We start from the raw sequence: 27,377 nt of genomic DNA, 5'->3' as shown, positions 1-27,377 counted from the left end.
GACAACATAAAGATCAAGGACAAAGGCTCTGCAATCTCCTCCTTGGCTTCCCAGAGAATCCTAGGATAAATCCCATCTGGCCCAGGGGACTTATCTATTTTCACACTTTCCAAAATTGCTAACGCCTCCTCCTTGTGAACCTCAATCCCATCTAGCCTAGTAGTCTGTATCTCAGTATTCTCCTCGACAACATTTTCTTTCTCTACTGTAAATACTGACGAAAAATATTCATTTAACGCTTCCCCTATCTCCTCTGATTCCACACACAACTTCCCACTACTATCCTTGATTGGCCCTAATCTAACTCTTATCATTCTTTTATTCCTGATATACCTATAGAAAGCCTTAGGGTTTTCCTTGATCCTATCCGCCAATGACTTCTCGCGTCCTCTCCTCGCTCTTCTTAGCTCTCCCTTTAGATCCTTCCTGGCTAGCTTGTAACTGTCAAGCGCCCTAACTGAGCCTTCACGTCTCATCCTAACGTAAGCCGCCGCCTTCCTCTTGACAAGCGCTTCAACCTCTTTAGTAAACCACAGCTCCCTCGCTCGACAACTTCCTCCCTGCCTGACAGGTACATACTTATCAAGGACACGCAGTAGCTGCTCCTTGAATAAGATCCACATTTCGATTGTGCCCATCCCCTGCAGTTTCCTTCCCCATCCTACGCATCCTAAATCTTGCCTAATCGCATCATAATTTCCTTTCCCCCAGCTATAATTCTTGCCCTGCGGTTATATACCTGTCCCTGCCCATCGTTAAGGTAAACCTAACCGAATTGTGATCACTATCACCAAAGTGCTCACCTACATCTAAATCTAACACCTGGCCGGGTTCATTACCCAGTACCAAATCCAATGTGGCATCGCCCCTGGTTGGCCTGTCTACATACTGTGTCAGAAAACCCTCCTGCACACACTGGACAAAAACTGACCCATCTAAAGTACTCGAACTATAGTATTTCCAGTCAATATTTGGAAAGTTAAAGTCCCCCATAACAACTACCCTGTTACTCTCGCTCCTGTCGAGAATCATCTTCGCTATCCTTTCCTCTACATTTCTGGAACTATTCGGAGGTCTATAGAAAACTCCCAACAGGGTGACCTCTCCTCTCCTGTTTCTAACCTTGGCCCATACTACCTCAGTAGACGAGTCCTCAAACGTCCTTTCTGCCGCCGTAATACTCTCCTTGATTAACAATGCCACACCCCCCCCCCCCTCTTTTACCATCTTCTCTGTTCTTACTGAAACATCTAAATCCCGGAACCTGCAACATCCATTCCTGTCCCTGCTCTACCCATGTCTCCGAAATGGCCACAACATCGAGATCCCAGGTACCAACCCATGCTGCAAGCTCACCCACCTTATTCCGGATGCTCCTGGCGTTGAAGTAGACACACTTTAAACCAGGTTCTTGCTTGCCAGTGCCCTCTTGCGTCCTTGTAACCTTATCCCTGACCTCACTACTCTCAACATCCTGTACACTGGAATTACAATTTAGGTTCCCATCCCCCTGCTGAATTAGTTTAAACCCCCCCGAAGAGCACTAGCAAATCTCCCCCCCCCCCCCCCCCCCCCCTCCCCCCTCCCCAGGATATTGGTACCCCTCTGGTCCAGGTGAAGACCATCCTGTTTGTAGAGGTCCCACCTACCCCAGAAAGAGCTCCAATTATCCAGGAAACCAAAACCCTCCCTCCTACACCATCCCTGCAGCCACGTGTTCAACTCCTCTCTCTCCCTATTCCTCGCTTCGCTAGCACGTGGCACGGGCAACAACCCAGAGATAGCAACTCTGTTTGTTCTCGCTCTAAGCTTCCACCCTAGCTCCCTGAATTTCTGCCTTAAATCCCCATCTCTCTTCCTACCTATGTCATTGGTGCCTATGTGGACCACGACTTGGGGCTGCTCCCCCTCCCCCTTAAGGATCCCAAAAGCACTATCCGAGACATCACGAACCCTGGCACCTGGGAGGCAACACACCAACAGTGAGTCTCTCTCGTTCCCACAGAACCTCCTATCGTTCCCCTAACTATGGAGTCCCCAATGACTAATGCTCTGCTCCTCTTCCCCCTTCCCTTCTGAGCAACAGGGACAGACTCTGTGCCAGAGACCTGTACCCCATTGCTTACCCCTGGTAAGTCGTCTTCCCCCCCCCCCCCCCCTCCAACATTATCCAAAACGGTATACCTGTTGTTGAGGGAAATGGTCACAGGGGATCCCTGCACTGCCTGCTGGTTCCCTCTCCTTCCCCTGACGGTAACCCATCTACCTACTTCTTTTACCTGAGGTGAACATTTCAAGAATATCGCACCTAATTAACTGCTGTTTGAGATTACTTAATTCTCACTAACTCCCCACTTAATCTTGAACTAAAAGTTTGTAAGAAAAGGTCAGCAGTGTCGAAATTTACTTTTTATAAAGATGCCATTATAGCTTCTCTCCCTTGCATGTATTCCTTTACCACATTATTCCTTTCCCTGTTTAGATTCCTCCTCCTCCTCAGCCATTTAAGTGCCACTTTAAATCTGAAACAGCAGGTGGGTACTTCATTGTCAGGTACAATGAGATAATGAAAGCAGCCAAGGACTACTTGTTGTCCAGTTTTTCCTCATTGTGAAGAACTGTCCAGCTTTTTTTCAACTCCCCACCCCTGCCACAACAAATCCAGATTGTAAAATGGCTGTGTCAGGTATTAAACTGTGTCTTGCAATGTAATTCATCATGTAAGTGCACCAAATGATGGTGCTGACAGGATATCAATCTTAAAAATGTACTGTATTTTTAAGAATTAACCAGACTTGGTAAATGATGTTTCACTCTGTATTCTCTATAGGGTAGCAAGAGGAGCAGTGGGGCTGATTAGGGACCAAACGGGGACATATACACAGCGGCAGAGGGCATGGCTGAGGTATGAAATGAATACTTTGCATCTGTCTTTGCTGAGGAAGAAGATACTGATGAAATCGTAGCAAAAGAGGAAGTGGTTGAGATACTGGATGGGCTGACACTTGATGAAGACGAGGTAATGGACAGGCTGGCTGTACTTAAAAGTTCATAAGAGTGGAAAATTGCAAACGTTACACCCTTGTTCAAAAAAGGGTGTACAGATAGCCCAGCAACTACAGACCAGTCAGTTTAACCTTGGTGGGGAAGCTTCTAGAAACGATAATTCAGAACAAAGTTAATAGTCACTTGGACAAATGCGGGTTAATTAAGGAAAGTCAGCATGGATTTGTTAAGGGAAAATCGTATTTAACTAACTTGCTTGTGTTTTTTGGTGAGATAACAGAAGGTTGATGTGGTGTACATGGATTTCCAAAAGGCATTTGATAAAGTGCAGCATAACAGGCTTGTCAGCAAAGTTAGTGCCCATGGAATAAAAGGGACAGTAGCAACGTTGATACAAAATTGGCTGTGTGACAGGAAACAGAGTAGTGGTTAATGGTTGTTCTTTGGACTGGAGGAAGGTTTGTAGTGGAGTTCCCCAAGGCTCACTGTGAGGTCCCCTGTTCTTCCTGATATATATTAATGACCTTGGTGTACAGGACACAGTTTCAAAATTTGTGGACGGTACAAAACTTGGAAGTATTGTAAACAATGAGTAGGATAGTATGGAACTTCAAAAGGATATAGACATGTATGCCCATTCCACCAACAAGTGGCAGATGAAATTTAATGCAGAGAAGCGTGAAGTGATTCATTTTAAAATAAAATAAAGGCGGCGCATTCAAGAGGGAATTAGATTATTATCTGAAAAAGAAGAATGTGCAGGGCTACTTGAGAAGGGGGAGTTTTTTGAGGATGTTGCTAACAGAATTGATAAAGGGGAGTCGGTGTTCATAGTATACTTGAATTTTCAGAAAGCTTTTGATAAAGTCCACCACAGGAGGTTGGTTAGCAAAATTAAAGCACATGGAGTAGGAGGCAATATACTGGCATGGTTTAAGGATTGGTTAACAGGCAGAAAACAGTAGGAATTAAATGGGTCATTCTTGCGTTGGCAGGTGGTGATTTGTGGAGTACCGCAGGGATCAGTGCTTGGGCCCCAGCTGTTCACAATATATATCAATGATTTGAATGTGGGGACCAAATGTAATATTTCCAAGCTCGCAGATGACACAAAACTAGGTGGGAATGTGTGTTGAGGAAGATGCAAAGCGGCTTCAAGGGGATTTGGACAGATTTAGTGAGTGGGCAAGAACGTGGCAGATGGAATATAATGTGGAAAAATGTGAGGTTATCCACTTTGGTAGGAGGAACAGATGTGTAGAATATTTTTTTTAAATGGTAAGAGATTAGAAAGTGTAGATGTACAAAGGGACCTGGGTGTCCTTGTCAACAAGTCACTGAAAGCTAACGTGCAGGTGCAGCAAGCAATAAGGAAGACTAATGGTGTGTTGGCCTTTATTGTAAGAGGATTTGAGTGCAGGAGTAGTGAAGTCTTGCTTCAATTGTATAGAAGCTTGGTTGGACCGCACCTGGAGTACTGTGAGCAGTTTTGGTCACCTTACCTTAGGAAGGATATTATTGCCATAGAGGGAGTGCAACAAAGGTTCACCAGACTTGTTCCCGGGATGGTGGGACTGTCCTATGAAGAGAGATTGGGAAAACTGGGCCTGTAGAGTTTCGAAGAATGAGAGATGATCTTATTGAAACCTACAAATTACTTAAAGGGATAGACAGTGTAGATGCAGCTAAGATGTTTTCCCTGGTTGGGCAGTCTAGAACCAGGGGACACAATTTTGAAATAGAGGAAGACACTTAGGACAGAGATGAGGAGATATTTCTTTACTCAGATTTGTGAATCTTTTGAATTTTCTACCCCAGAGGGCTTTGGAAGCTCAGTCATTGAGTATGTTTAAAGTAGAGATTGACAGATTTCTAAATACCAATGACATAAAGGGATATGGGGATAGTGTGGGGGAAAAAGGCATTGAAGTGGATGCTCAGCCATGATCATATTGAATGGCAGAGCAGGCTCGATGGGCTGAATGGCCTACCCCTGCTCCTATGTTCCTATGAGTGGCAATAGGCAAATGACTCCTTCCGCGAGCCAGCACAGACACGACAGGCGAATGGCCTCCTCCTATGCCATAACCATTCCATGATTCTATAAGTCACCAGGACTAGATGGGCTGTATCCCAGGATGCTGAGGGAAGTAAGGGTGTAAATTGCAGAGGTACTGGCCATAATCTTGCAATCCTCCTCAGATATGGGGGTGGTGCCAGAGAACTGGAGAATTGCAAATGCTACGGCCTGTTCAAAAGTGGTGGGAAATCTTTCAGAAACAATAATTCTGGACAAATGAACAGTCACTTGGACAAGTATGGATTAATTAAGGTAAGCCAGCAGAGGTTTGTTAAAGGCAAATCATGTTCCAAAAAAAGCTCAATCAAGTTAGTTAGTGAGATGAGGGTGATGACAGTAATACTGTTGATGTGGTGTACATGGACTTCCAAGAGGTATTTGATAAAGTGCCACATAATAGGCTTGTCAACAAAATTGTAGCCCATGGAATAAAAGGAACAGGAGCAGCATGGATACAAATGTGGCTGAGTGACAGGAAATAGGGAGTAGTGATGAATGGTTGTTTTTCAGACAGGAGAAAGGTATACATTGGGGTTCACCAGAGATCTGTACTAGGACCACTGCTTTTCTTAATATATATTAATGACCTAGACTTTTGTGTCCAGGGCACAATTTCAAAATTTTCAGATGACCCAAAATTTGGAAGTATTGTGAACTGTGTGGAAGATGGTGATAGACTTCAGGAGGACATAAATAGGCTGGTGAAATGGGCCAACACATGACAGATGAAATATGAAATTTTAATGCAGAGAAGCATGAAATGATGCATTTTAGAAGAACGAGGAGAGGCAATATAAAGTAAAGGGTACAATTTTAGAGGGGATACAGGAGCAGAGAAATCTGGGGTTATATGTGCACAAATCGTTGAGAAGGTGGTTAAAAGGGCATATGGGATCCTGGGCATAATAAGTAGAGTACAAAAGCAAGGAGGTTATGATGAACCTCTATAAAACATTGGTTTGGCCTCAACTGGAATATTGTGTCCAATTCTGGACAATACACTTCAGGAAGGATATGAAAGTTTTAGAGAGGGTGCGGAGAGGTATACGAGAATGGTTCCAGGGATGAGAGACTTCAGTTACGAGGCTGGGACTGTTCTCCTTGGAGAAGAAAAGGTTGAGAGGAGATTTGATAGAGGTGTTCAATATCATGAGTGGTCTGGACAGAGTAGATAGGGAGAAACTGTTCCCATTGGTGGGAGGGTCAAGAACCAGAGGACACCAATTTAAGGTGATTGGCAAAAGAAGCAACAGCAACATGAGGAAAAGGTTTCTTCGGCAGCAATCTGCTGACATCTGGAATGCACTGCCTGAGTGTGGTGGAGGTAGATTTAATTGTGACTTCCAAAAGGGAATTGGATAAGGATCTGAAGAGGAAAAAATTGCTTGGCTACAGGGAGAGGGAGGGGTACTGGGACTATGAGTTGCTCTTGCAGGGTGCCGGCATGGACACTTTAGGTTGAATGGCCGCCTTCTGTACTGTATCCATTTTATGATTTCTTCTCTAAAAATCAGCACAAAAGTCAGAGTAATTATGCGTTTGGCACCAAACATATTAAAAGGACTTGCTGTAAGTTCAGCCATGGTTTCAACATTTATTTTCCGAATAGTTATAGCAATTCTGAGCTGCAGTCTATCTGTTCAAAAGTTACCTGGCTATGTAGCGCTTTGGGACATCTTGAAGTCATGAAAGGCACTATAAAAATGCATGTATTTTTCTTTTTAATGATCTCCAATGTGTAGTTTTTCTGCAATTGCCTCTGTACTTTTTGTGTAGCTGATTTGAAATCTGATTGAAGGGATCCCGGGTCTACAAACCTGCACCTCAGTTCTGCAGCAAAGATTTATAATTGTGACCGTAAGCTGATTTTACATCTCCATTAGCTTTATTAGATATTGTAGTTAAATAAAATAAAAAGGAGTGTCTGGATTTGCCTTCTCACATTCTCTGTAAATGCCTTCAACATGAGTATTTAGTTCACAAAATAGGAACTGATTGTAATTTGGTAAAGAAAATTTATTCTGTTATGCTTTAAAAATCCTACAGAGAATTCCACAATCTGATACTGCACTACTTTATGCTCCAAATACTGTGGTCATATTTCCTGTTAAGAATCGAAGTTTAAGACACCGTTTTGCACGCGTTTTATTGCTGTTTTAACCAAGTCACCACCATATTGCTTTCTCTGTTCTCCTGTTGAAATGATGCAGAGCCAAGTCGGACTACAGTTCCATGGCTGCTGGTTGTCCTCTTATTCCTTATCCACTTGTGAGCATTAAGCCAGGCATTAATGTTTAAAGGGTGCCACATTTAATCCAGTCCTCTTCAGTAACATTTAAACACACACTCACTTCCCAGCAGAGGTCTCTGGATAGCAATCAGGAGCAAGAACTCTAGCAAATTTATATTTTCATCCCTCCAGCGACGGAGATGTTAATTATGGAGTTTTTACTTCCATGCTGTTCACTCAGCACAGACCTGTTACAGTGCACCACGCGTTTACCTATTATGCATTAGAGGAGCTCTTTGCTAACATGTTCATGGCAAAGCTGCTTATTTTATATCTGGTGTTTGAAATTAATATGAATGTTAGTTTGAGTTTCTCATGTAAATGTAAAATGGAATTAACCTTTTCTCGTTCTGTAAGAGGAATTTTCCTTTTTTCTCAACTCTTCTGCAGATATTGATTTCTTACTAAAAAAAAAATGTTTCAGTGAGCACCAATTATCATTCCTCACCTTGCACAAGTGCCAATTCTTCATGTGTAACCACAGACAGTGAGTTTGGCAGGCCTTCGTGACCATGAGGGACATAATACCAGGTCCAGTCTTGTCCTCGCACAATGTCCACTAACACTAAGGATCACTGAATAGTGGACATTGAGTCTGGGAGTTTCTGTCCTATATGCATCCACTGTTCATTCCCTTAACCAAATTGATCCATTGTTTTGGGCAATGGTTCCACTGAAGTTAAGTTGATGAAATGATAAGAATATTTGACACCTTTCCTTTTGGAAAAGAATATGAACATAACATAAGAAATAGAAGTAGGCCATTCAGTCCTTTGAGCCTCCTCTGCCATTTAATGAGATCATGGCTGATCTTCTTTAACACCATTTTCCCCCACTATCGCCGTAACCTCTTGATGTTTTTAATGTGTAGAAATCTGTCAACCTCAGTCTTGAATATACTCAATGACTGAGCCTCCACAACCCTCTAGGTCAGAGAATTCCAAGGATTCACCACCCTCTGAAGAAGGGCCTGTTCCTTATTCTGTTGTATACAATCTAATTATTTCTGAATATATTAAATACATGTTTAGTTATTTACTCTATCATTATTTTCTTTTGAGTATACAAACCCATTGTTTGCAAGTTCTCCGTGTCCGCGTGGGTTTCCTCCCACATGCCAAAGACTTGTGGGTTGATAGGTAAATTGGCCATTGTAAAAAAAAAAAATTGCCCCTAGTGTACGTAGGTGGTAGGAGAATTGAGGGAAGGTGGGGATGTGAGAGGGAAAAATGGGATTAATATTGGATTAGTATAAATGGGTGGTTGATGGTCGGCACGGACTCGGTGGGCCGAAGGGTCTGTTTTGGTACTGTATCTGTCTATGACTCTATTGTTGCTCTATTTGTGTGTGAGATTGTCAATTTCAGTATGTAGAAGCATTGCTGTTACTGTTCACAATATATCGCTATTTAATGCACTTAACTCTCGGAAAATGTTTGAAAATTCACGAGATACATAATTTTATTGCATTTTTATGTTAAGTTGCAAGATTGTGCACTTTGTTGTCACGCTGCCTTCTAGGTGTAATTGGTTTCCATTTTAATATAAAAATGAAATAGCAAGGGAAAACGAATGTTTTGTCTGGAACAAAATGTAAATTTGTCAGTGAAAGAGTTACTGTAATGCTACAGATTGAGAGAAGGATTGATTAAATATAAGGGCACTGGTTTGATTTCGCAGAAGTAAAATCTAACATTTAACGTAAGAGGGGTCCAGAGTTCACTTTTCTGATAAAGGATCAGCTGGCAAATATTTGTCTTTATAAAGCAATATTGGACAAAGGGTTGATTACTAACTCAAATCATTATTTTTTAAGCATGCTCAAATTGAACTTAATCAAGAAAGTTGCACTCAACCTTCGATGAGTCAATGAATTTGTCCAGTGCGTGGCTAAGCCATACAGACTGGAAATGTTCGATTCTTGGTCTGTGCTTAGTTAACTGGTAGGAGTTGCTACAAAAAAGCCTTTGTTCTCCTTGGACAAGGAGGCAAAAATTAGAAAGCATTACTGCTCTTAGTTGCTAACATGCATGCGTAATGGCAGGTGAAGACAAACATGCTGGTGCTGCTACCATGGTTTGAAACCTTATCTGCATCCGGGAGGATTCTTTTATCCCAGACTCCCAACGGTGTGCTGTAATCAATGGCAGCGCTAAATTTAGAGAATCTGGGTGTAGTGTTGGAGCGCCATCTCTGACCATGTTCCCTTAAAACATTGATTCCCTGCTGTGAATGCAGGATCAGAGATCTTATTCCTTTCTATCAAGGCACACAGCTGAACATTAACTATTGAGATGAGGCACAGGAGGGCAGCCGAAATCTGTGCACTTCAAGGTGGTAAGTCTGTGTCTTCAGTGGAGAAACTGACAGAAAAAAAAACTTTATCTCCCCATTAATTTTTATTATTATTTTAGTTATGTGTTTTTAGGTGGACTATCTATGTTGTGCCAGTAGATATTGCTAACATACATTGCCAACACAATACTTTAACATCTGTAAATTCTTCTCATTGGTCTTCTCCATTATTTTAATTTACTTTTGAGAATTATGAAAATTTTCCTTGCGTGACAAATTAGTAATGAGTACCAGGCAGTGCCCTGTTCTAGGATTGAAACCTGCCAGATGGCAGGCCCTGTGATGAATTTCTGTTTTGGTATGTGATCCTGCCAATTATCCCCCCCATATATCACTAGAAGAACATTTTGGAGCAAGTAAGATAGCTGCCTAGGTGTTTTTGATTGGCCAGGAATGAGCAACTTTATAACAATGAAGAAGAGGAAGGCTGGAAATTAAAATTAGTTCAATGCTGTATGCTGTGAATTGGTGTTACGACCAGGTGAGGAAGCGGTCTAGGGTTCCCTTTCAGCCTTCTGTACTAACTGTAACAGGGCCGGAATTTTACAGTGGGCGGATGGGGAGCTGGCCACTGATGTAAAAGTCGATGGTGAACCCATTTCCGCCTCGCCCTGGGGGATCTGTTCCGTATTTTACTGGTCCCCAGGCTTTTAATGTTCCGAGGCTGGACTTCCACCCTCTTGAGAGAGGAAGTCCTGCCTCATTGAGCTGACGCCAATGAGCGGGCTGGTAGCTCTTAGTCCCAGCAGCACCACTGGGAGCAGTGGCTACTGCTGGGACTACAGCCCAGCTGAAATTAGAAGAAGACATGTAGCCGGGAGAAAAGGTAGGTTTTGGTTGCCTCGCTAGTGATAGCCGGTTGGGCCCCGGCAATGCAAGGGTGGTCGGTTGGGGGGGAAGGGGGGGGGTGGGGGTGTGGGGGCGTGTTGGGGGTGGTTGGGATAGCGGGGGCGGCCCTCCATCGTGATCAAACGGCTCGGCAGCCACTTGGTATTCCTAGGCGGCTGCTCTCAGGTCCTGGATGCCCGCTTGCCACGCGTAAAATCCAAATGGAAGCGAGCGAAGGCCCTTCAATGGCCCTCAAGTGGCCAGTTAAGACCCTTGATTGGCCCAGAGCAGGCGGGCTGTTTTTTGCACCCCCTCCCTTCCACCACTGCCCTACATACCTCCTGGAGCCTCCTACTCCATTTTACAAACCCCCCCCCCCCCCCCCCCACCTTGCGACCATCCACCTCGTTGGGGTGGCATAAAATTCTGGCCAGGGTTTTATTTTTGAACACTGTTTTTGGCTCCCCCTTGGTAACTCCTTGTTCACCACTTTCCAATTATAAGGAAAAGAAACCAGCACAATCAGGCTTTCTTAGGTTTAAAGAAGAAAAGTCAACATTTATTAAACTTAAACTCTAATTCGGTTAATGCCAATGGATATGCTAGCATGAACATGCGATACACACATGCAGATAGAGACAGAAAGAAAACAGAAGAAATAAAGTGGAAAGGTTTGAGGCAGTATCTGAAGAGTTGTTGTTATGGTTCTTTGAGCTCACTGTAGAGTCTGTGATTGTAGGGAGCTCTTGCTTTTCGTTGGGGCCCAGTATTCTTAAACCTTGTTCACTGCAGGAGACTTTTCTCTCTTGGAGATCGTGTGTCTTCAGGGGTTTTTGGAGTTCCGAGAAAGAGATGGGAGCAGACAGGAGAGGCTGTGGTGAGCCAGCCAGGAGAGGTCTTTTCAATCCAGGAGCAAACAGCTTTCTGCCGGCTCTCAATTCAAAACTGTACAGTTCAGGAAAAAAAAACACAGACTGCCAAACAAATTAGTCGTGTGACTAACTGGTTTGACCACGTCTGTTTGTGGATTGTATTGGCGCAGGGGATAGATCCTTTGTTCCCAGACACTGTCTGTTAATATGCAAAAATGTCTTTCCAGCCAGGGACGTGGCAACCCCTTGTCACAGGCCTTCTCTTCCCAGCAACAATTTGAAATTTAATGTCCATGTGACGAAATTAATGTGCCTCATTCTTGGCAGGTGGGGCCTGCATGACGATTGGTTTTGGGAATAGTTCATCCACACTTGGGAGAGGTGCTATCTGCTTATTGTTCTGTTGTTTGACAGTAGTTGTGAAGATTTCCTTTACACAAGAACACAAGAAATAGGAGCAGAAGTAGACTATATGACCCATCGTGCCTGCTCCACCATTCAATACGATCATGGCTGATCTTGGGCTTTAGTTCCACTTCCCTGCTTGTTATCCATATACTTTGATTCCTTGTGAGACCAAAAATCTATCTATCCCAGCCTTAAATGTATTCAGCGATGGAGCATCCACAACCCTTTGCGGTAGAGAATTCCAAAGATTCACAACCTTTTGGATGTAGTAATTTCTCCTCCTCTCAGTCCTGAATGATTGGTCCCTTATCCTGAGTCTGTGCCCCCGCTTCTAGATTCCCCGACCAGCGGAAACAATCTCTCAGCTTCTACCCTGTCAAGCCCTTTCAGAATCTTGTATGTCTCAAATAGATCGCCTCTCATTCTTCTACACTCCAGAGAATGTAATTGACTCAGTCTCTCATCGTAGGACAACCTCCTGATCCCAGGGACCAATTTAATAAATTTTCACTGAACTGCCTCCAGTACAAGTATATCCTTTCTTAAATGTGAAGACCAAAACTGCACACAGTATTCCAGGTGCGGTCTCACCAAAACCCTGTACAATTTTAGTAAGACTTCTTTATTCCTGCCCTCCAATCCCCTTGCAGTAAAGGCCAACATGCCATTTATCTTTCTAATAGCCTGCTGCACCTGCATGTTAACTTTGTGTGTTCCTTGTACGAGTACCCTCAAGTCTCTCTAAATAGCAACACTTAACTGGTTTCACACCTTTTTAAAAAAAAAAATCTGCTTTTCTGTTTTTACAACCGAAGTAAACAACTTCACACTATGCTACATTAAACTCCACTTTCCATCTTGTTGCCCACTCACTTAACCTGTCTGTATCTCTTTGCAGCCTCTCTACATCCTCCCCGCAGTTTACCTTTCCACCGAGCTTTGTATCAGCAAACTTACATTACTCTGTCTCTTCATCCAAGTCATTAATATAGAGTGTAAATAGCTGAGGCCCCAGCACTGATCCTTGCGGCACCCCACTATTCTCTGCCTGCCAACTTGAAAATGCCCCTTTTATGCCCACTCTCTGCTTCCTGTCTGTAAATCAATTCTCTATCCATGTTAATATATTACGTCCAACACCATGAGCCCTTATCTTGCCTATTAATCTTTTATGTGGTACCTTATTGCATGTCTTTTGGAAATCCAGGTATACTACATCTATAGTTCCCCTTTATCTACCCTACTAATTACATCCTCAAAAAAACTCAAATAAATTTGTCAAACAGGATCTCTGTTTAGTAAAACCATGCTGACTTGTTCTAATCATACTCGGCTTTTCCAAGTGCAATGTTAAGACTTTAATAGTTTCCAGCATTTTCCTAATGACTGATAGGATAATTGGTCTGTAGATCCCTGTTTTCTCGCTACCTCCTTTCTTGAAAAGTGGTGTAATGTTTGCCAACTTCCAATCTGATGGGAGTGTTCCTGACTCTAAGGAATTCTGAATAATCATAGCCAGCGCATCCACCATCTCTGCAGCTATCTCTTTTAGAACCCTAGAGTGTATGCCATCTGCTCCTGGGGACTTGTAAGATTTTAGACCCTCAAGTTTTTCCAATACTTTTTCTCTGCTGATATCAATTTCCTTAATTTCCTCACTGTTTTTAGCCCCTAGGTTACTGCCTATTTCTAGTATGGAACTTGTGTCTTCTACTGTGAATATCTGTTCAAAGCCTCTGCCGTTTCCTCATTCCCCATGATGATTTCTCCTGTCTCTGCCTCGAAGGGGCCAATGTCTACTTGAGCTACTCTCTTCCTTTTTATGTGCTTTCAGACCTTCCTGCAGACTAAAGTTTAGAGCTTTTTGCAAAAGCAAAATACTGTAGATGCTGTAAATCTGAAATAAAAACATATGCTGGAAATACTCGGCAGGTCTGGCAGCATCTGTGAAGGGAGGAACAGAGTAACTGTTTCAGGTCAATGACCTTTACCATCAACCTGAAACGCCAACTCTGTTTCTCACTCCACAGACGCTGCTAGACCTACTGAGTATTCCCAGCATTTTTATTTTTATTTTAGAGCTTTTTGCCCTGAATAATGGCCTACCCTTTGTATTTTTCTTGGTGCCTATTTGACGATAGTGCATATACTTTATCAACCAATCTGTGCCCCCATAATCTAAGAGATGACTAATGGTAAACATGAAATGTCAGAAGTTCAAGTCATGCCTGAAATCCAATTACCTGCTATGATTTGAAATCCCAGAAATCCCATTTCGAACTGCAGCAACTGTTATCTTTTGGAAATTGCAGTTCGTATTTTGCAACTATTTTACGTAAATTTCTACCCTAAGTTTTGAATTTACACAGTGGCTTCACAGTAAGGATGTGATGCTTCAGTTATACAGGGCGTTGGTGAGACCACATCTTGAATACTGTGTGCAGTTTTGGCCTCCTTATTTAAGGAAGGATGTAAATGCATTGGAGGCGGTTCAGAGGAGGTTTACTAGATTGATAGCTGGGATGGGCGGGTTGTCTTATGAGGAAAGGTTGGACAGACTGGGCTTGTTTTCACTGGAGTTTAGAAGAGTGAGGGGAGACTTGTTTGAAATTTATAAGATCCTGAGCAGTCTTGACAAGGTGGATGTGGAAAGGATGTTTCCTCTTGTGGGTGAGTCCAGAACTAGGGGGCAGTATTTTAAAATTAGGGGTCGTCCTTTTAGGACAGAGATGAAAATTTTTTTCTCTGACTGTTCGACTTTGGAACTGTCTGCCTCAGAAGGTGGTGGAGGCGGGGTCATTGTTTTTAAGGCAGGATGAGATAGATTCTAGTTGGGCAAGGGAATCAAAGATTATCAGGGGTAGATTGAAGTGTGGAATTCAAGACACAAACAGATCAGCCATAGAGTTATACAGCACAGAAACGGGCCCATTGTGTCTGTGCCGGCCATCAAGCACCTATCCTAATCCCATTTTCCAGCATTTGGCCCGTAGCCTTGTATGCTATGGCGTTTCAAGTGTTCATCTAAACACTTCTTAAATGTTGTGAGGGTTCCTGCCTCTACCATCCCTTCAGGCAGTGTGTTCCAGATTCCAAACGCCCTCTGGGTGAAAAACGTTTTCCTCAAATCCCCTCTAAACCTCCTGCCCCTTCCCTTAAATCTATGCCCCCTAGTTATTGACCCCTCTGCTAAGGGAAAACGTTTCTTCCTATCTATCCTATCTATGTCCCACATAATTTTGTATACCTCAAATCAGGTCCTCTCTTAGCCTTCTCTGCTCTAAGGGAAACAACCCTAGCCTATCCAGTCTCTCTTCATAGCTGAAATGCTCCAGCCCAGGCTCGAGGGCTGAATGGCCTGCTTCTGCTCCTAATTTGTATATTCATGTGTTCGCATTGCCGTTTGTACTGCAGTTGCTGATGTTGCCTGGAAATTCCTGTTCTGCCAGAAGCTCTGTGAATACCCACTTGTGTAGCCTTTGCTTTATTAAGAGGTGTATTGTACCCCTCCACAGCCATTATTGCACAGAGGTTTTATTTCTAAATTAGAATCTTGGGGCTCCATGCATTTTGCTTTTTTGCCCATTTGCCCTCTCATTTCCCCTTCTTTGGAAATGCATAGAGCTTGATTTTTAACTTTATATTTTGTTGCAACCTGTATCCATTTTTGAAAAAAAAAGTATTGTCAAAGTGAAGTTATATTTTTTGATGTTGGTGTAAAGTACATTTATAGAAGAATTAAATTCTGCACCTAGGTTAAGAGTGATCAAAGTTAGTTTGGCTCAGTTGGTTCAGCTCATAGCTCTGGATCAGAAAGTTGTGGGTTTGAACCACACGCCAGCATGTGAACTCCTAATCTAGGCTTTGTGCTGAATTATCAGAAATGCCGTCCTTCTGAGGAAACATTAAACCAACGTCTTGCTGTGTGTTTGGATGATATCAAAGCTGCATTGTGAAGATGGTGAATCTGGGAGAGGAAGGGCTCAAATGGGCGGAGTCGTCTTTCATCCATACTGATCTTGTCTTGAAAACTTCCTGACTTGAATTAAAACTGCTCTGTTAAAGCAAGCTGTTTTGAAGTGTAAAAATGTATCAGTGGTGGCTTTTTTTCACTGCCCCCTCATAATATTTTTGAGCCTAGGCTTGATGCATAGCAGAGTACAGATTAGGCTCCTGTATGGTACTCTTTGCACGTCTCTCTTACTTGAAGTGCTTGATTTGCATTTGTTAGGTTTATCCTGAATGCCCTGCACAGCAGGGGGAGGCAGTCTGCTTTATTTCAAAGTCTCTAGGGTTTGAGAATGACAAAGCTTGTGCATTGCCACAACGTGTGGAGTTTTGTCTACTTCCCCATTTAATTTGAGCTTTTTCTTACTGCCTTTGGAAGCTGCGTCCAGAATGGCCCTTCGTGCATCGTTCATGAACTGGCGATTAAGTAATTGGATCAGCAGTGCACCTTCTGCCTCATCTTATTGAACAGATTACCTTCTGTTTTTTCCTCCTGAACTCAGACAGAACTGTCACTTTGAGAAATGTATTGTGCAGCTCCCTGACATGGCTGACAGTGGTTGAAATTCCTCTGATACCTAGACCCTACTCTGTGAAGGTTACTTCCTTGCTGTGTGAAATACATTGAAAGCAATGTTTTGGATTTACTAGCTGAGAAGATTTATCTCCCTGAAATTATGGCTGTTTATGGTTTGGTGCATTTCTTTTCAACTTGGCCAGGATCCTTGCCAGAGGTAATGGAACATAATCTGTTAGATTTTATTTAGTCTTTTGTTATATTGTGTGTGATTAAAATTAAATTCTTCAAATTGATCTAGTGACGGTTTAGCATTCTGAAGTTACTGTACGTTTCTGCAGTATGCTATCGTAATGATGGTTTGCAGACTGAATCATTCAGGTTTTGATCTGGTATAAGGTGAGTAATTCTGCAAGTAGAAGGCAGTGTATTATACCTGCATTATTAGGTTCTGAAATGTACTGTTCCAAAATGTAAGCATTTGGTGTCTCGTTGCCTTCGACTCCACTGGTGTTTCAAATTACTAAGAACCACTACTTTATTTGAAGCAAGGCTAACTTTTTAAACGGGTTAGTGTGAACGCATGAAAAAGAAGCATCAATAGAAAACATGGCAGCACAAGTACACTGTCCCATTGTTTTTACCAAACCAAACCCTTGCTTACAAAATAAAGGTCCTCCTTCAGACTGTGTCCTGCACTAGCACTACTGGTTTAAGCCTGCATGCATCTGCAGCTGGTGGAAATTAAAACAACCCCTTATTCTGTATTAGATTTCTATGTGGTTAAAGTTGATGCTCTTGTTAGATTACCTAATGATCACTGCCAGTTCTTTTTCTCCATGCTTCGGAGTGCCAGTTGGTTCTGTGCCTTCATAAGCAGTGCTTGTTTTATTCATTGGATGTTTAGTAAAATACAGCCTATTCGAGCTCCAATGCAAAAATACAACCATGTGCTAATATTTTTGATAGGATATATGTGTGTGTGTGTGTGTATGTATATATATAAATTTCCAATAAGATGGTAATACTGTATTGTGCTCGTATGAGAAGGAACAGCTTCCTGGTGCTTGTGAACAGAAGAAACCAGTAGTTGCAACCTCTGTCAGTATTCAGTAAGCTGTGTGACAGCAGGTCCAGCTGGCCTGAAGGGAAGGTTTGTATTACCGTAGGAACCTGCCTGGGCAATGTCTAGTCTGGATTGTTTGACTGCAGTAAAAGCTGTAGAAAATATTCCCAGCATTTGTTAAATTTATATTTAATTGAGTTTATGGGAAAAAAAGAGAAGGAAAGAATATTTTAGCATCTTAACCAGTTACTAACCCTTACCTTGCTGAATAACCAGTTCCATGTGGTTTGCATAGGTTCTGTGTGTCAGCTTTTAAGATAAATATTCTTTGCCCTGCTGAATAAAGAGGAGCTTCAGATAATTAACAAATTATTGTTTTCTTGTGTTTATCCTTAAAACTCTTTTCCATTTTGGTTACTCTGTGTCTATTGAGCACTCTCATGTCCGAGATAATGAGACAATGTAGAATGAAGCTCCTTCTTTGCTGCTGCTCACTAAACAATCTGGGAGAAGGGAGGAGGGCAGCAGGACAACACCAAGAGAAGTTGAAGTAGTGTTTAGATGGATGTGTATATTATATGGGATGCTGGATAACTACAAACTGTGTAAGCCTCTGTTGTGACCGACCAACTCTTGTGTGGTAGGTGATGTCCTGCTCTCTGCATACAGCGTTGCAGTTATCTGCCTGTCCATTCCTGGTAAATTCTGGCTTTGCAGTTTTCTGCTGCTATCTTTGATTAGCAAGAGAGTGGAAAAAAATAACGGTGTGGAAATGGACCTTTCCCAGCGTTCATTGGGTTGGATTGTAACACTTAAAAACAGATGGGTTGGGATTTTGTCAGAGGTTAAAATTTCAAAAATCTCAAATCCAATTCCAACCTTACGCTTCTGAGTTTAACAGAGGTGGAGCCAACCCACTTCCAAGTGCTGGGTTGGAAATTTAAATATTTTAATAAGACTGGCAGTCTCTGCTTTAACCTGGCTGGGTTTCCCAAGCCTCAGGAAATCTGGCAACTGAAAGAAGTTGAGTACAGCTTCAGGGAGAAAGTAAGTACCCTTACAGCACTGCTTGTGGACCAGGAGGAGCAGGAGTGCTTTCCCCTGGACTCGCAAGCTTGCCCCAGCCACACTCTCTCTCCTCTCCACACCCCCTCCCCCACCCGTACAAAGACCCTTGGGCCATAGACTGGGCCTGCCTGACCCTGCGGCCAGTTCCGGAGTGCTCCCCACATCACTGGGTCAAGCCTGTGAACCAGATTGACTTCAGTGTGAAGAACCTGTAAAGCGCACAAGACGCATGCTGTGGTGCTAATAGCATGCAGAGAGAGCTGGACATCTGTATTTCCTGCCTGAAGCTGCGCTCCCAACCACCACCGTGTTTCTGCCCCTTGTAATATCTAGGCCAGTGTAATATTCATGTCAATGGAAGTGCAGTATTAAATCTGCAAGGTCTGTGGGTTTAATGGGGAGCTTTTACTGGCACTCTAAACTCTGGGAAAACACTTTTTGTTTTTCTTTATGCTCTCACATGAGAGGAAGTAAAAGAACATCCTAACGCCCCTGCATTCACACCAGCTGGGCTGTGAATCTTGAAATAGAAAAGGAGAGGAACTCGGAAATAAAAAGAGAAAAAGACAGGAGAGAAAGGAAATCGGACCAAAAGCTACAGCAGTCAAGTTAATAGCAACAGAGGAAGGAGAAACAGGAAGAGAGAAGGAAAAATAAGAACAGTACAAGACAAAAGCTGAGACAATGTCACGTGAAGGATGCAGTCTGGGAGGAAACAACCTTGTCACTGAGTGGATGACTTTTGAAGTTTAGGAAGGCTGACCTTTGTGCGATGACACCCAGGCACAATGAGCACTGCACTGGCTCCCCCCCACACTCATTTTTTAAAATTATCGAAGATAACCAGTTCTTTTCAATCATTCAAAATTTGAATGGTTACCAGAGATGGTTTTAATTTTTAAAGCTCACCCATTTTGGCAGGCTCTGCAGCAGCTGGTGTTCTACGACAGCTGTCTATCCCAGTGTTACATTGCAGGTGATTTCTGATAGGTCTTTGATTTACAGCTTCTCTTCCTGAACATGTCACTGGGTCTCTCTAATAACCAAAGAAATCCAGTGATAAAAACAAAAAATGCTGGAACCACTCAGGTCTGGCAGCATCTGTGGAAAGAGAAGCAGAGTTAATGTTTCTGGTCAGTGACCCTTCTTCGGAACTGTGACTTGAAATCCAGTGACTTGAAGGAGCGAATGAGAAAAAGGGACATTGATTTTTTTAAATATTTCTTTTTTGTTAAATAAGGATCCACATAGGACGCAGGTGACTTGCAATGTTGAATAACACCTATTTTAAAATACATTTTCAATCTCTTATGACCAGCAGCAGTCTGCAAGGCAGTCATCGATTGTGACTGGTCCTTGACCAAAGTTAATGAGTATCCCTGGGTTAGGTGATGCCAAATTTTGGGGATTTAAAAGGCTTATGATGGGAAGACTGATGGTGGAAGAAATTAGTGGGAGTGAGTGAGTTAGATTGGGAGACAATGCAGTAGGTTCAGAGAAGAAGAATAGCATGTAGGACTGTGTATTTAGGAAGAGCCATAGCAACAGTGCAAATGTTCCCATTTCCACCCATCCTTATGGCTGCTGAGTGAGTGTCAATTTGTGCAGAATTGTGCAGATTGTGATGCTATGGGCTCAAGCCCATTCTCTTCTATGGAGACTGGCCAAATTAATTTTGTAAAGGATTGTCACGAATGGTAGGAAGAAGAGACTTTAATACCACAGTGTTGAATAGATTTAAACCCAGGTCACAGAGGTGAAAGGAAAAGTGTAACTATCTTGTCAACTAGTTCCCCCTCCCCCACCTGCCAAAATGCACTTTACCCGATTTATTTTTGCATGGTCAGCCACGATTGTATTGAATAGCGGAGCAGGCTCGACGGGCCATATGGTCTACTCCCTGCTGCTATTGTGTTCTTGTATGGTGTATCAAAACATGAGTTCATGGTCCTTATTATTGCATCCAGATTTGTGATAGTGAAGAAATAATTTTGGGGATTATATAATGGACATATCATCTGGTTTCATGTTTTCTGGTGTTGCCTGTTCCAGTTTTTAATGACAGATGAGGCTGCACTCAGGTGAGGAGACAGTCACCGATATTAGCCATCAGTAGGTTTACCAGCAGTGTCTGACCTCTCATTAACTGCACTTTTTCTCCATTATGGCGCAATGCTGCATCTGTCTGCTTCAGGATGCAGTTTTGCATTGTTGGACACAGCTCTCAGTGCTAAGGCAAGCATTTGTGTAACAGGGCAATATCTATATCAGCTCTATCCTGTCACTCCAAGCTACCACATCAGCCCACACTTCTTGTAAACCTGCTCGTAAATGATTCTTGAACCATGAAAGTATCAAAATATTAATCTTGTTATTAAATTCTCATGTAAATGTAGAGTCGGGACATGTGGATTGCTAGCTGGCTTCAAGACAAAGCAGAGAGTGGGAGTAAAGGGTAGTTATTTTTAGAATGTTAGAATGGCAGAAGGTGGGGAAGTGGTGTTCCACAAGGATTAGTGCTGGGACCACTGCGTTCACAGTTTACATTAACGATTTGGACTTTGGAGTCAAAAACATAATTTCTAAATTTACAGATGACACCAAATTGGGGTGAGGGGGCGGGGAATGTGGAATAGTCAATACTGAGGAGTGCAACAAATTACGGAAGGACATCTTTAAACTTGCAGAATGGGCAAATAAAGTTGAATACAGATAAATGTGAGGTAGTACATTTTGGTAAGAAGAATAAGGAGGTCATATTACTTGGAAGGCGAGTCCAGGTGGGGTAGAGGAACAAAGGGATCTGAGTACAAGTTGTGTCACAGGATTTCAAGGCCATTTTAAAAAAAAACAAGCAAACCATGCAGTCGGCTTTATTTTTAGAATGTTAGAATTGAAAAGTAGGGAAGTTATGTTAAACCCGTATTGAAGCTTGGCTAGACCACAGTGTAGTTCTGGTCACCATATTATGAAAAGGATATAGAGACATGGAGAGGATGCAGAGAAGATTTACAAGGATGATACCAGAAATGCGTGGGTATACATTTCAGCAAAGGATGTCTCTTCTCCCTTGAAAAAAAGAGAGCTGAGGGCTGACCTAATAGTGGTCTTTAAAAATATGAAAGGTTTTGATAGCGTGGATATGGGGAGAATGTTTTCACTTATGGGGAAGAGCAGAACTAGAAGTCATCAATATAAGATAGTCACCAAGAAATCAAATAGGGAATTCAGAAGAAATTTCTTTACCCAAAGAATGGTGAGAATGTGAACTCGCTACCAGGGAGTGGTTGAAGTGAATAGTACAGATGCATTTAAGGGGAAGTTAGATAAACATATGAGGGAGAAGGGAATAGAGGTTACGATGATAGATTTAGATGAGGAAAGATGGGAGGAAGCTTGAGAGGAGCATAATCGCCAGCATGTACTGCTTGAGCCGAATGGCCTGTTTCTCTGGCATTCTTTCTTTGGGCCTCCTTATCTCGAGAGACAATGGATACGCGCCTGGAGGTGGTCAGTGGTTTGTGAAGCAGCACCTGGAGTGGCTATAAAGGCCAATTCTGGAGTGACAGGCTCTTCCACAGGTGCTGCAGAGAAATTTGTTTGTCGGGGCTGTTGCACAGTTGGCTCTCCCCTTGCGCCTCTGTCTTTTTTCCTGCCAACTACTAAGTCTCTTCGACTCGCCACAATTTAGCCCCGTCTTTATGGCTGCCCGCCAGCTCTGGCGAATGCTGGCAACTGACTCCCACGACTTGTGATCAATGTCACACGATTTCATGTCGCGTTTGCAGACGTCTTTATAGCGGAGACATGGACGGCCGGTGGATCTGATACCAGTGGCGAGCTCGCTGTACAATGTGTCTTTGGGGATCCTGCCATCTTCCATGCGGCTCACATGGCCAAGCCTCTCTGGCATATATCCTATGTAATCCTACGCAAATATCCACGCATTCACCTCAACATCGCATTGTGATTTTTGTAACTTTTAAAAGTGGATGCAGACTCAACCATTCTTAATAATTTCAAAGGGATATGTTTGATTTAAAGATCAGATGAAAAGAAAATTACAAATGCTGTAAATCTGAAAGAGAAGCAGAAAATTCTGGAAGTCATTTAGTTTCTGAAGGAGGGAGGTCAATGTTTCACCTCTGGCCCATCACTGAACTGGTGTAGATTGATTCACTATATTTGCAGCATTTCATCTTTAATGTAAAATCTAGATTCTTAATATGATTTCTTCGAAGTTCTGCAGTTGCAGATATCAAATGTATTCCATAGTATGTGCCCGTTGCACTCAGCAGCAGCTGGTCAAGGCCAACCAGAAAGATGGAAAGCTGAGCTCAGTCAGGCACAATGGAGATAATGAGTAGCCTGAAGCTGTTGATGAGGTCGATTAAAGTTAAGGCTGTAAAGAAACACAGTTTAGGAGATCTTATACAAACATGATATTTGGCTACTAGTTTATCTTCATCAAGTTAGCATGGAAGACGAGTCTCAAAATATTACCTGAATGAAAAGGAGAAAAACGGTCAAAACTGTGACTATTTTTGACTTAGTTGAAAAGAACAATTTAAAGGGAAGTATCAGTGGTAATGGTTTCAACTGCTACATAATCTAGTCTGACACTCTGGTGCATACTGAGTGAGCACTGTGTTGGGGGAAGTGCTGTCTTTTTGAATGACACTTTAAGCTGAGGCCTGTTTATTCCAGTGGTTCAGAATGTTGATTATAATCCTGTGGCTGTTTTGAAGCTGAAACATTTAAAATAAATGAGTCATTTGTCTCCTTGTTCTTGTGGGATAGTGTAGCTCACAAAATGCCTACATATCAACAGTTAGTGAATCTTTGGCCTCCTTATCTCGAGAGACAATGGGTAAGCACCTGGAGGTGGTCAGTGGTGTGTGGAGCAGCGCCTGGAGTGGCTATAAAGGCCAATTCTAGAGTGACAGGCTCTTCCACAGGTGCTGCAGATAAAATTGGTTGTCGGGGCTGTTACACAGTTGGCTCTCCCCTTGCGCTTCTGTCTTTTTTCCTGCCAACTGCTAATCTCTTCGACTCACCACACTTTAGCCCCGCCTTTATGGCTGCCCACCAGCTCTGGCGAACGCTGGCAACTGACTCCCACGACTTGTGATCAATGTCACAGGACTTCATGTCGCGTTTGCAGACGTCTTTAAAGGGGAGACATGGACGGCCGGTGGGTCTGATACCAGTGGCGAGCTCGCTGTACAATGTATCTTTGGGGATCCTGCCATCTTCCATGTGGCTCACATGGCCAAATTAATTAATCATACATGCTTCGGGACTTTTGCTCCGGGTCTTAACTCGTATTAAGTCCTGTTTCCCCTATCACCCCTGTGCTCACTGGCCTACATTGGCTCCTGGTCAAACAACATTTTGATAAAATTCTCATCCTTGTTTTCAAATCTCTCCATGGCCTCGCCCCTCCCTATCTCTCTAATTTCCTCCAGCCCCACAACCCACCGAGATATCTGTGCTGCTCTAATTCTGGTCTCTTGTGCATCCCTGATTTTGATAGCTCCACCATTGGTGGCCGTGCCTTCAGTTGCCATGGGCCCAAGCTCTGGAATACCCTCTCTACACCTCTCCACCTCACTTTCCTCCTTTTAAGACACTCCTTAAATCCTACCTCTTTGACCAAGCTTTTGGTGATCTGACCTAATATCTATTTATCTTTTGTGGCTTGATGTCCTACTTGGTTTTATAATGCTCCCGTAAAGTGCCTTGGGACATTTTATTACTTTAAAGAGGCTATACAAATATAAGGCACTTTATGGATGCAAGTATCTTCTTCAAAGAATTGTGTTATCCTGCAGAAAGATTGAAAACATATTTCAAATACCTAACCACGATATTCTATTTCCCAAACATTTCGCTGGGTGCTCCGGTTTCCTCCCACAGCTAAGGACTTGCAGGTGGTAGGTAAATTGGCCATTGTAAATTGCCCCTAGTGTAGGTAGGTGGTAGGGAACTTGGGATTACTGTAGGGTTAGTGTAAATGGGTGGTTGTTGGTCGGCACAGACTCGGTGGGCCGAAGGGCCTGTTTCAGTGCTGTATCTCTAAATAAATAAAACTCCCTACACACTTTTTTGGTTTGAATAATTGTCTGTCCATCCCATCCCCAATCCGTAAGCATGATTATTGAGTTATAGAGTCATTTATTTTATTTATTTAGAGATACAGCACTGAAACAGGCCCTTCGGCCCACCGAGTCTGTGCTGACCAACAACTACCCATTTATACTAATCCTACATTAATCCCATATTCCCTACTACATCCCCACCATTCACCTGCCACCTACCTACACTAGGGGCAATTTACAATGGCCAATTTACCTATCAACCTGCAAGTCTTTGGCTGTGGGAGGAAACCGGAGCACCCGGCGGAAACCCACGCGGTCACAGGGAGAACTTGCAAACTCTGCACAGGCAGTACCCAGAACTGAACCCGGGTTGCTGGAGCTGTGAGGCTGCGGTGCTAACCACTGGCACGGAAGGAGGCCATTCGGTTTTTGTACTTGTTACTAGAGTGCTTTCTTTTTGTAAAATATGTTTTTAAGGACTTGTACTTGAATTATGGACATTGATTCATCTGGAATCTTGAAGAGATGCTAAAAAATTTTTTTTTAAGTCAACAGGAGGTTCCTGGACTTGGCTTGTTAACAAGTCTTACTGGAAGGCACCTGTCTCTGGATAATAACCCAGCAGGGGTTGTTTTTGACTTGGGGACATGTTTATAAAGAAGTGACAGGTCAAAATTTATAGAGGTCAGGGGGCTTAACTTTTGGAATGTTTTAGTTTCAATTTGAATTGTTACAACAGACTGTTGGTTTTTGCCTACCAAGGAAGACCCAGCTCTCTCTCTCGAAAAGAAACCTTGTATATCCAGTGTGTCAGATTCCTATTTCCACCTGTTTTGAAGAAACCTTGCATATCAAATGTGTGGGAATTGAAACCCTTGTTGCTGCATTTCTTGGAAAACCTACCCAAACTGATCTTCAACATCGCCTGTAAAGGACTGTTCTAGGAAGATCCCAGTGACAGCCATCTATACGCATTTGGGATGCCAAACCAAAACAAAGGACCTCTTTCCATACCTCTTTTTCTTCAAATATGAGCAAGTATTCAGCCTGTGTTTTTTCTTCTGTTTTCTCTAACAGTGATATAAGCAAAAATCCCTTTTATTTTTCCGGTTAACTGGTGTATATGAAGGGCTAAGATAAATAAGGGCTTTAATATTTCAATCTGCGTGTGTATGTTTTAATTCATTATTGATTAAGACCTGTTTTATAATTTGATAATTTTGTGGTTTATTAAAGAAACCTGGTTGGTGTGTTTTATTCTGGGAAAAATTGAGTACATGATTGACCGTATCGGTAAGTGGGGGAAAATTTAAATATATATTGTGACCTGTGGAGAGGTGGGACTAGAATAAACAGTGCACTTCTCCTGCCTTGGTTATAACATACCAATTCGCATTTTGTATTAGTAACACAAACACTGGATTGACTTGTGCATGTGTGGGAATGCTAGCTCACAACATTTTGCACGTTCCCCTGAAACGGCTTGGGACATTTTGCTATGTTAAAGGCTCTGTATAAATGCAAGTTGTTTTTGTTACTAATGTCGTATCAGAAAATATGGTGAGGAAGGACTCTACTGTAGCAAAAGGAAAAACTTAACATTCTGATATACATGATGTGTGCACTGTACTGTTGTTCAGTGTACAGACGAGTTATGTTGCAATAAATCCCATTGCATCATTTATATGATGGGCAGAAATATAAATTAGGATACCTAGAGTCATTTTTATTGACAGTTGGGCATAAGATATGCACAAGTTATTAAGCGGCATCAGGTCAGTTTGATCTATGATATCATCTAATAAAATGGTTAGCACTTTTGATGAATAAAACCTGTGTTTTCCAGCTGGAATACAGTATTCTGCGCTGTTTATCTTTTGAAAATGCTAATTAATATCAGACTCTTTGTATTTTATGGTATGCTGTGAAGATCAAGTATAGTTCATGTCCGCTTTAAAATAGATCTGTGGAATTTTGAGGCTGTTTCAAGCTGTGATCTGTAACTAGAATTATTAATATTAATTATTAATTATCTATGAAGAATATGGAAATATTCTCACTTTTGGTTTTCTTGAAATAGTAGAATAGTTTTATGTTCTCCGTTGTTGGGAATAGGTTGCGCTTCCAATGAGTAAACAGACTGGAGGATTCTGATCTTTTGCAAGGCATGTTGAGTATTACAAAGGAATCTTTATCTCTCCAAGTGTCTGAGATAATAGTTTGTGGCCTGTGGGCTGGAATTGGGAGGGGGAAAGAGAATTCTCTATCTCATTGTTCCACAGTGAACAACATCTGAAGAATGGAAAATTCTCATCAGCTGTATTTTGCGGACTGTAACAGAGAGAGACTTGGAGAGAGAATGTTGCTAATGTCAGCAATTTCATAAGCATAAAATTATTCAACAAAAGGTGTGATCTTTTTCAAAGAACATTTATTAGACTGTAATATACTCCTTGCAAGTCTTGCATACCACGTATGATTGTGTGCTCTTGAATGATGGAGAACTATAATTCTTCTCACGATCCGAAGTAGCTTAGCTTGTGTCTTTTCTCATTAAATCCCCTTCCATTATGATTCCTTGCCAGCGAACTTCGTATGAATTTCAAATGACAACCAAGTAACAGCCTTCAGGTTACAATAATTGGAAATATTTCTGTTGTCAGCTCCTGTGTGAGAGGCAGAGACAGTTCTGTTTACTTTTGGTAACATTCCAGCGCAAGGTTTCTTCGGCTTCGCTGCAGCAATTCAGAAATGCAAAAATCAGGGAAGGAATGCTTT

At 42.3% G+C, this 27,377-nt stretch overlaps 1 protein-coding gene across 9 annotated transcripts in view; it reads left to right on the top strand.

Annotated features, from left to right (window-relative positions):
• Positions 1 to 27,377, top strand: part of mib2 (MIB E3 ubiquitin protein ligase 2) — a 246,169-nt gene that overhangs the window by 43,476 nt on the left and 175,316 nt on the right. For 2 of the 9 annotated variants that reach the window (XM_068016894.1, XM_068016897.1), the window contains one exon: positions 2,831 to 2,905. The exons of 3 other annotated variants lie outside the window; for them this stretch is intronic. The gene's annotated coding sequence lies outside the window, so the exon portion shown is untranslated. 4 more of the 9 variants (XM_068016896.1, XM_068016902.1, XM_068016898.1 and 1 more) reach the window with 4 other exon arrangements.

Source organism: Heterodontus francisci, chromosome 37 (genome assembly GCF_036365525.1).
Source record: "Heterodontus francisci isolate sHetFra1 chromosome 37, sHetFra1.hap1, whole genome shotgun sequence".
NCBI classification, from domain to species: domain Eukaryota; kingdom Metazoa; phylum Chordata; class Chondrichthyes; order Heterodontiformes; family Heterodontidae; genus Heterodontus; species Heterodontus francisci.
This window is presented reverse-complemented; position numbering and strand designations above follow the sequence as displayed.